Below are 10,609 nucleotides of genomic sequence, written 5' to 3'. Positions count from 1 at the left end.
AACTAGTGTACAAAATTGTCACTTGTTATATTTATATACTAAGCTTTTGTTTTATGTACCTGGATTTTTCTTCTGATGTGGTGAAGATAAATAAAACTGTTATTTGTATAGGGCATAGCTGTGTGTAAGCTAAGCCATTTGGAGAGCTTCTTACCTACTTATTTCTCAGTCAGAGCCCGCCACCTCACACCTAGTGCACTTGTGTTCTGTTTCTTTAAGGAACTTGCTGCCCTGCTTCTGTTCTCATCACTTTCTTAACTATCAACTTATCTTTTCTTAACTTTCTCACTTTAAAAACTGTGCATTCTATATCCACTTTACATTTTTTTTCAAATATAAGAAAGCTTTATTTTTAAACGACTGAAACTTGGTAGGAATTTTCATTGCTGTGTGTTAAACAGACTTCTTTTTTTTCACTTTACTGTCAAAGTGAATTACAGAGGAGTTACAGTTTCATATGTAAAGCCGTGATTGTTTCTTGTTCAACTTGTTAAATCCTCCCTCGTTTTGCCCCACCTCCCTCTTCTCCCTTTCCCTCTCTCCCCCATGAGTTGTACAGTTGATTTACACCAAATGGTTTTGTAAGTATTGCTTTGGGAATTGTTTGTCTTTTTATCCTTTGTCTCTCGATTTTGGTATTCTCTTCCCCTTCCCTAGTTCCAATACACATATATACAGTATCCAGGGTACTAAAGATCAGATACAGTAATAGCGGGGGTGAAACCACAGGAAGGGAATACAAGAGAAAAAAACGGAGGGGGTATGGTTTCAAATGGCATGTTGAAAATAATTACAACAATGATATAACACTTGTTTCCATAACGTGTTCATTTCACTTAGCATCATCTTATGTGTTCATAAGGACATAGCTATTGGGCTCTTGTGATCCTCTGCTGTGACTAGCCTAAACATGTACTAATTATTCCCTATGAGGGAACTATAGAGTCCTTGTTTCTTTGGGTCAGGCTCACTTCACTTAGTATAATTTTTTCCAAGTCCTTCCATTTCCTTACAAATGGGGCAATGTCATACTTTCTGATAGAGGCATAGAATTCTATTGTGTCCACTTTACATTTTATGTATTTGTTTTTGTTTATTGGTTAGGAAAAAAGGAAACAATATTAAGAATAAAGTTAATCTCCTTTGTGAATCTCATGCTCCAGAAGGATATTGACAGATTAAAATACATCTGTCCTCCACTGCCCTCTGTAACATCCATATATATGAGTTGCCGTGGAGAGGTTTGAATGAGTCCATTTAGTATACTGAACCACTTCTTCTGCCATGTGTAATCCTTTGTGTATTGATACCTCACATACTGTACATGATGTACATGATATAATGTGCACAGCTATTACCATATTGACATTTGTTCAGTGCCCATAGAGTTTTAAGCATTATTTTATACCACTTTTTCTTGGTAGGATTCATATCCCAAAGTACATGTATTCAGGCAGGGCCAGACAAATTTCAGCACAGCAGTGTACACTAGTGCTTTTCCCTGCCTCATTAAATCTGAAAGTATATTAAGTCTTTCTGAGTTCAACTGGGAAAAACTACTCTATCTCATGTTGGATTAATTTGTATTCCCAGCTATATATGCCGTGTTAATGCAAGTTATATAAATAGTTTGTCTCACCAATGTGAAAATAAGTAACAGACAAACTGTTAGAACAGGTTTGTTGGGATCGGCCTTTAGACTTGGTGGGGGGCTTGACGCCCTTCCCCCAGCCCTGGGAAATGCGGAAGCAGTCTACGGTTCTCTGGGTCCGGAACCAGAAGAACTGGCTTTGCATCCAGCCCCCAACTCTCCCGCCAGCCCAGGCGCCTACCAGTCTTGCCCTGGCTGGGCGCTTTCGAGTGACGTTAGCTCAAGGGGATCATGTGACAGCTTTCAGCCTATCGGCTTCCTGGCCGATCGCCCTCTCTCGCTATCATCTCCCTTTACCTCTGCCTTAATAAATCAGTTGGCTCTAGAAGCTTTCTCCGACACTTGTGTACACCTGACTTTATTTACCGGTAAGGAGGCAGGCACGCTTTCTCGTTAGACCGTGCACACGTGAGGTCGGCCCTGACCCCGCCGTCCCATCCTAGCTATCTGCCGGCCGGGTGTCCAGGAGAGAGGACGAGAAAAGGGGATGGCGAGAAACCTAGCAGAGCCTTGATCCCCACGCCGGGAGAGGCGAACGAGCCCGACACAGGTTGGTGTTTAATAGTATCATTTGTGAGTAGTTGGCACAGTAGCACTCTGGAGGCAAAGACCAGACACTTGATGAAGTCAAGAGGACCCATATATGAGCTTTGTAGGGGTGAACAGGCCAGAGGCTCACACAGGGTTGTGTGTACTGTTGATGGATGGAGCCTTAGTCAATCTTGCTTTGTCTAGATCCCTGGCGCTTGCTCATGCTGATTTCCAACATATGGATTTGAATGGTACATACTTTTCAAAAGCTAGTATTTGTTTTCTTCAGTTTATATATACAGTTCAGACATATGTCAAGTACTAGAGATTTTCTTTTCAAAACTCCAGATATCAAGGTAGGTAGTAAAATATCCAAACTAAACTTCTTGCAAAGACTGTTCTTCTAGCTTTTTTTTTTTTTTTTTCAGAAAGAAATAGATGGAACTAGAGGGGATAAGCCAGCATCAGAATGCCATGCCAAGTGATATGTTCTCATACACACATGAGCACACTTGTGCTCTCTCCCTCTCCCTCTCCCCCTCTTCCTGTCTCTGTCTCTCTCTCTCTCTCTCTCTGGCTCACACTGTCACACGCAAACATCAATACATAAAGCATGGTTGTGACATTGGGATTATTTAGCAGAATAAGAGTAAAAGACAAAGGTGGAGGAAGAGTTTTACAATACAATATGCTTCTGTGAAAATGGCACAAGGAATCTCACTGAATTTTATTGAACCATAGGGATACACAGGGATTCAAGGAAAGACAGAGCAATGAAGAAGGTTATCCACAATTATTAAAGGACTGGTTTTGGAGCTTGAAGTCAGGGCCTAGTAAGGACCCAAACTACTTTGAAATATTAGATTATTTTTTGAGCACCAAGTAAAGAATGGACTTTATTGAAGGTACAGAATAGAGATTTTTCTTGGTGCCAACTACTCAGATCCCTCAGAGGCAAAATTTAATTAAAATCAACATAGGTTATTATCTGTCCCCTGATCATACCTGTTTCCTTCAAAAGATGGGGCATTTCTTGGGTCCATTTCTCATATTTCTGAAAGATTTGTGATTGTGGAGTTCATCCCCTGACTTCTTTGTATGTTATAGGTTTTGAACTCAGAGCCTGGGCACTGCCTCTGAACTTTCTTGGTTCAAGATAGTGCTCTACCACATCGAGCCACAGTTCCACTTTCAGTTTTCAGGAGATTAATGGGATGGCTCTCAAGAGCCATTTACATGCTCAGGGTTTTTTTGTTGTTCTTTTTGTTTTTGTGGAGGGGTTTTTGTTTTTTTGAGCACTAGTTCCAATATCTGGGCTTTCTCATGGATGGCTTTGGTCAAAACCTTGATCCCTGTGTATAAACAGTACTTTCCTCTCTAGGCTTCATACTTTTTTTCAGAGGTGAACCTTGAGTATTACCATGTGGTCAGTATGGGAAAAAAAGATTGTCCCTCCTCATGAGTTTGGTGCAATGTTTTGCTGAAGGCTCTAATCTTCTATCCCTGAGTACCAGGCCTAATCTTGCAGAGGCCACAATATGTGGATTCTACCCAGCACCCCTGGCCCTCATTGTAATAGATATTTCCCTGGAAAGGCTGAGCACTGGGGTGCTACTGGACTGTTTGTTACTTTCAAAGTTGAGGTGCTGGTGGCTCACGCATGTGATCTTAGCTGTTCACTGGGTGAGATGTGAGGATCAGGGTTCAAAGCCAGCCTAGCCAGAAAAGTCTACCTGAGGCTCTTATCTCCAATTAACCACTCAAACCAGAAGTGGAGTTATGGCTCAAAGTGGTAGAGTAATAGCCTTGGCACAAAAGAGCTCAAGGACGGTCCCTGTCCCAGAGTTCAATTCCCAAGACTGGGGGAAAAAAACAATGCTGAACCATAAAACACTGATTCAAGTTCTGTGGAAGAACCTTTAACCTCAGGACCCAGGATTTCCTGGGTCTTGACAGGGCAGCACGGTGTATCATGCAAGTGAAATGAATACTTGGTTTGTGCAGAGTAGACAAGTCATTCGTTAAGAGTGGAGAAAGACAGTGGCATTCCCTACTTCTGGATAAAGCCCACTTTGTCTCCTGAAAGGTTTCCTATTTCACAGCAGGTGGGAAGGTATCTTATTACCACTAGAAGTGAAAGACTAAAACCACAATGTCCATACTACAGGAAGAACAAAATTGTAATATCAATATTCAAGTCTAACATTTTCTATTTATAGCAACTAAAATTGCCCCACCCAACTCTGTAAACATTTAATTTTCTGCTAATCCTAGAAATATTCATTCACTCTACAGACCATGGAGCCATGCTTCCACAAATTCAAATCTCCATGTTGTCTTGCATCCCAGGGGTGGGTGTTTACATTTTGAATGACATGAACTAGTATAACACTGACCCAATCTGAATGTCTGCCTTTGATGTATGAAGAATGGGGTTTAAGAGAAGCATTTCTGTATGGTCTCAGGATTTCTGGGGTTTGTTGTGGGCAATACTCTAGATCAGCCCTGAGTAGAGGGCACCTGCAACACTGAGGGAGGGCAAGTCAGTATATCAAACGCCAGTCTCACTTTAGCATCAGGATGGGGATGTGCATTAATGATTTTCAATGTCTTAAACTTGATGTAAATGGTGGGTACAGTCTGACCTGGGACACTCCAGTCAGGAATTGCTTATCCTCTGGATAGCCAGACCAAGGAAAAACATCCCTACATGGAAAGCTTAATATTTTCATCTGAGTAATGTACTCACTGCCTTACATATGAAACTGTAACCCCTCTGTACTTCACTTTGACAAGGAAAAAAAAAAAGAAAAAGGTCAAGCTCCATGCTTGACCTTTGTCTGCTGGAGCAAGTTTGATTTCTGGAGCACAAAGTTGTAGTTGGCCATATTGTTCATGACACAATAACGTTAGCATTATCATGACTGTTCATAGCTGGTGGAAGAGAAACAAAGCTAATCAGCAGTACTGGCAGGGACTGGGACACAACAACAACTGGAGGACCTCCTGCATACCTGGTCTGAGTCATGACCTTTAAATCCCCCCAATCTACTTCAAGGACTAACAAGGAAGGACTCCATACTTGCCTGGAACACACTGCTGAAATCTATCTATGTTTTTTGTTTTGTTTTGATTTGTTTTTCAGAAAAGAAGTTGGGAATACAGCTCAAGCCAGCTCAGTCTGGAGGTGGCAAAGATATTCCTCTCCTATTCTTACTGCATCCTAGATCATGTGGATCTCCAAACAGAAAAGGCTTTCTAGAGGCCGGCCCAATGCCACTGAGAATTGCTCTGTCTCTTTACACCTTTCTCTGTCTCTCCCCACTGTCACTGTTCCCACATGGAAAGCTTTCAATTCCAAGGGCTTCAGCCTCCTATTTGTCAAATCCCAGTTCTTCTTTGGGGTTACACCTTGGAAAAAACACCCCTGAGGAGAAGGGATGGGTGCAGGGTCCCTTCTTAAAGAAATTCCCCCTTCAGTTTTTCCCAATTGAGCCATATATTATCCACACAGGTTTATCTCATACAAAAGATTTCTTAAAGCAGTTCTTAATTCCTCTAATTATTCAACCTTCTTTACTTAAAAGCTAGCATTTAGAGGTTTGGCCTGTTCCACAGTAATTCCCACTTACTGCAAACTAAAGTCTCAGGGACAAACTTTAAAAAGCAGGCTGGAGAGAGAAGTCAATCTCAAAGAACAACCCTTAACTCCATGGATTTGCATATTTGTGTTGGGGGAGGTTCTGCCACCACAATTGGAAATATGAACAACTACAAATGGAAAAGGTGCCAATAAAATCACCTATGCACTAACCACACCCAAGCACAGTAGAAAGCAGTGTGGAGTCTCCCAGCACTGGTTTGTGTGAGCTCATCACAAATCTGTAGCCCTGTAGCAATGACAGACATGGCAGGCCTGCAGCTCGTTTCTTGCCTTTTTGCTCTGCAGCAGACCCTGATTTACAGAAACACCCATTTGATCCATGTGAGAAATCCCAGAATGGATTGGGAATGCACAGTACCATGATTCAGAGAATTGCTGGGCGCAAGAAGACCTATGAGAGGAAATAAAGAAAAGCAGGAGAAAATCTTGACATCTCTGCTTACTCTGCCTTTGCTTTGAGCAATTCTCTCTACAGAAACTTTGTAAACACCTTGGAATTGGAGATGGACAGGTCTAATCATATGTTTATGACAAGGGACCAGAAACGAATCCCTAGGAATATTAGTGCCTTCTGAGGAGAGAACCCCAACCAAGCAACAAGGAATGATTCATTCTGATCAGTGATGTCAGTTCTCTGGGAGGACTGAAATTTCTGACGAACCAGGCCATACTTGGACCACAACTGTGCAGTAATCATGCTTACCTCTCTTCCCCTTCCCAGTTCCTTTTAATCTTATAGCTTATATCTGTCCCTAAGGGTGGCTGAAGATACACTGAACTGCTTTTTCCCAGAGCATACCTGGATCTTGTAATACACTGCCTTTCTTGGTCCCCTTTTGCCATGTCTTTTTATGTGGTATTTCAATGACTTCCCTTCTTAGACTGGGCAGCCAGGCACTTTGGGCTTGAAAGCACTCATCCCAGAAGACCACATGGACACTGTCACATACATGAGGTTTTTAAGATTTATCAGAGTAGGTGACAAGGACATCACCACCATAGGAGAGGGAGAAAAATGGCGCCTGACCGTATTCAGGGCATCCTTGTAATACCTGGGCTAGAGGTAGGAGGTGCACTGTGTACACAGTTAGGGGTGGTCAGAGTGGAGATGCTGACCAATCGCAGAGAAAAGAAACTGCCAGGAGTGTTCTTTGTGAAGGGCAGGATAGAATTCAGGGTTGGATAGAGAACACTCCACTGATGCAGCTGGGGACAGCTCTATGGGCTGGGAATGTGGCTTAGTGGCAGAGTTCTTGCCTAGCATGCATGAAGCCCTGGGATTGGTTCCTCAGTACCACATAAACAGAAAAGGCTGGAAGTGGGACTGTAGGTCAAGCTCAGGGAGAGTGCCCAGTCCCTGAGTTTAGGCACCAGAACTGGCCAAAAATAAAAAGAAAGAAAAGAAAAAACTTGCTCATAAAGTGAAGTGGGAAGAGCTGAGGACCAGAGATGGAAGGAATGCTAACATTCCCCCCTTCATTGTTTAATAAGTATGGGTACCAGGTAGGGGTCCAGAAGTACGGATGGAGGTCCTTTCATTGAGAGCTGCTTCCTGCTGTAAAGAGAGAAAGTAGTCAGTCAGGAGTCCTGATTTGTCATTCGACCAGGTACTAGCCAAGAAGTAGTTGATATTTTGATTGGGAATAGTCTTCATCTTTTCCATGAGAATATTTTGTAGTTATCAAAAATGCAAGGTACAATTAGTAGAAAGCAAAAATCGCTGGTAGTTGATGCAAGGGAGACATAAGCCAGGAGGGATTGATTCTCAGAAAGGGCTATCAAAGACCTCAGATTGCCTTCTCAATCTTGGAGACATATTGCATGGTACCTGATTCCTCATATCCTGGAAAGGGAAGTAAAGCTTTTCCAGCTTTATCTTAGCATCACAGGAGCCTGAGGAGGAGGTAACAAATATTTAAAAGTACCAGGGCCAACAGGCATCAGGGTCTTTTCTGGTCACTTCCTGCTGGCATGTGGGCATCAAGGAGTCACACTGGGATTTGGGTTTTCAGGGTCCAGGTCTGCACTGAGCAGGGCAGGGCAGTGTAAGTGAAGCCTCCAGTTTTCCGTAGTAATAGGACGGCCTTGACTTGTCCCCAGGTGGTATCCTGAGTGAGGAGTGTTATCCTGTTAAAGAGAAACTTTTGAAAAGGTGAGATCAGGCAAAGACTGACAAGGTGGCAGGACCAGTTAACATGAGTGACACAAGAGAACATACCCTGGCTACAAGTTCTATTTGGAATATAAGCCCAGTTGTGACCCATTACAGACAAGGAGAAATTTCCATATAATTGGACTGGGGACAGCTATGGAGTCTCTAGTGGTTTGGGCTACTGGGTAGGGGAGAGCAGAGTGGAGTGGTGGAAAATAACCAGTCTGAGACTAGGGCTAGATTAGAGAAGTTAAGGGCCAAACGGGAGGCCTTGATAGATGTTTGGATTATAAACTATGTATGAAAGACCCCGGAAGCTGCCAAGGCTAATTGTCCTGAGTCTAAGAATTACTATAAATACAAGTAGCACATAAGAAGTCAAGAATGTAAGTTCCTGTCCAGTTAGAAAGTAGACAGCTATGGACATTAGATGGGCAAGCTTATTAACTATTTCTTTTGATCTCCCAGCTCTAATTAATTTTGAAAGAGTATATGTAAAGTGACTCCATTTAGGATGTGACTTCATCTCCTCTTACTACTCTACATGGTTCCTCCTTGTCAGGACTGGCTTCATGGTGGGGCTCTAGGTGCTTGTTGCTAGAATATCTCATTCCAGATGGCATCTCTTTCACTGGGATTGAGCTCAAGGCCTAGGCACTGTCCCTGAGCACTTCTGCTTTGGGCTAACACTCTACTACATTGAGTCACAGTGCCACGTCCAACATTTGGCAGCATTTGGTACAGTGCCCTCCAGATGACTATGAGGATGTCTTTGGACTTTGCTCAAAGGGAAACCCCAGGTTGAAAAGAATGGGCAGGATGTTTGGTAGGCTGCAGTAGCATCTCCCAGTGTTCCTTGGATGGTTTGTCACATCTGCTGGGTTGCCTGCAAATTTCTGCACAGACTTGTTAAAGACATTTAACCTATGGCAGGAACCTTTTTAAATGGGCTTTTGCAGACTGGTGTCCCACTGGTTTAGGCAGTGGTCCTTGAGTAATTTACCAGTGACACCTTTATTAACCAGGTATCTTTCCAATAAGACCAGGATTTTCTAGGCAGATATAGAAGGCTTGAACCTGTAACCATCTCTCACAAGTGCAGTCGCCACACTTACACATTTGTTACCACTGTTTCCCTTGCTTTTGCCTTTATCTTGCCATTTTTTTCCAAAAGTGACTCTGGTTCCTTGATTTTGAGGGGAGTTAATGGGAGAGGATCCATCTTCTGTGACTTCTTTGAGCAGACTCAGGGAAGCTGGCACTGCTGAGCCAGGGACTTAAAACCTTACCTATTTTACCAAGGTCTTGCCAGGATCACATGTCATTACCAATCCTGGAGAAACTGGCAGGGGAATTAGGAGAGCTGTTTGTGAAGGGCAGGGTGGAGCTCAGATTTGGGTGGAGAACATTCTGCTGATCCAGCTGGGAGCAGATAGATACAAGCTGCTCCAAAAAGTTAAGTGGAGGGATGGAGAACTGGAGATGGAGGAAATGCTAACAGGGCTGATGACAGTAATTCTCAGGAGGCTGACATCTGAGGGTAGAGATTCAAAATTACCATCAATAAAACTGTATGATACTCCATTTCCACTAAATCACCAACAAGAAGTCATAAATGAAAGTGTAGACTAAGTTGTACAGCAATAGCAGTGACAGAGTTCAGCAGCAGCACATGCTACAAGATCAGTCACAAAAAAGTGGTTGGCAGCTCAAAGAAAGCTTGCTATAAATTATGAAGACATGTACAAAAATATAAATATAAAAAATAAAAAAAAAGCCAGGTGCCAGTGGCTCACACCTATAATCCTAGCTCAGAAGGCTTAGGTCTGAGGATCCAAATTCAAAGCTAGCCTGGGCAGGAACGTCCACGAGACTCTATCTCCAATTAACCACCAGAAAACCAGAAGTGGCACTTTGGCTGAAGTGGTAGAGTGCTAGGCTTTAGCTGAAGAGCTTATGGACATAGTCCAGACCCAGAGTTCAAATCCCACAACTACAAATAAAATAAATAAATAGAATGCACTAAAAATGCTCAATTGTAGAATTGATATGAAAATGAAAGATAGCAATTTTGAAATATCAATAGGCATTAACTGATTGAATAACACAGGAGAACAAATTGATAACCACCAGATCTTCAGCAGCCTATAGACAATATCAAAGTTCCAGTATGAATAGAAACAGAAGTGTCCATATAGAAAAGTTCAACACTGTAACAATGCAAAAACAGAAAAGCCCATGAAAGAAAAATGGAAGTTTTTCAAAATTAAAATCCCATACTTTTGAAGACAAAATATAAACCCATGAAAAATACTTATAAGCAATATATGTGACAAAGTGCTCCCATTTAAGCTATATGAATAGCTCTCAAAACTCAACAGTAAAAACTAAATTAAGAAGTGGCCAGAAGGTATGTCAGCAACGATGTATAGATAGTAAATGAAAAAGTATTTTGTATCACCAAGGTTAAAAGAAAACTTATTTTTACCAGCTACACTTGGTAGAATTTATTTAAACAAATCCCATCCCCAACATCACCACAAAAGAAATTACTCGTGAATCAACCAATTCCTAAACCCACAGTAGGATTTGAGAACACCAACCACATTAG

At 42.1% G+C, this 10,609-nt stretch overlaps 1 long non-coding RNA gene across 1 annotated transcript in view; it reads left to right on the top strand.

Annotated features, from left to right (window-relative positions):
• The window catches only part of LOC125346743, a 63,020-nt gene that overhangs the window by 17,746 nt on the left and 34,665 nt on the right, over nt 1–10,609 (top strand). The gene's annotated exons all lie outside the window — the stretch shown is intronic.

Source organism: Perognathus longimembris, chromosome 2, assembly GCF_023159225.1.
Source record: "Perognathus longimembris pacificus isolate PPM17 chromosome 2, ASM2315922v1, whole genome shotgun sequence".
NCBI lineage: Eukaryota > Metazoa > Chordata > Mammalia > Rodentia > Heteromyidae > Perognathus > Perognathus longimembris.
Note: the sequence above shows the minus strand (reverse complement) of the source record. Positions and strands in the feature narration are given on the sequence as shown.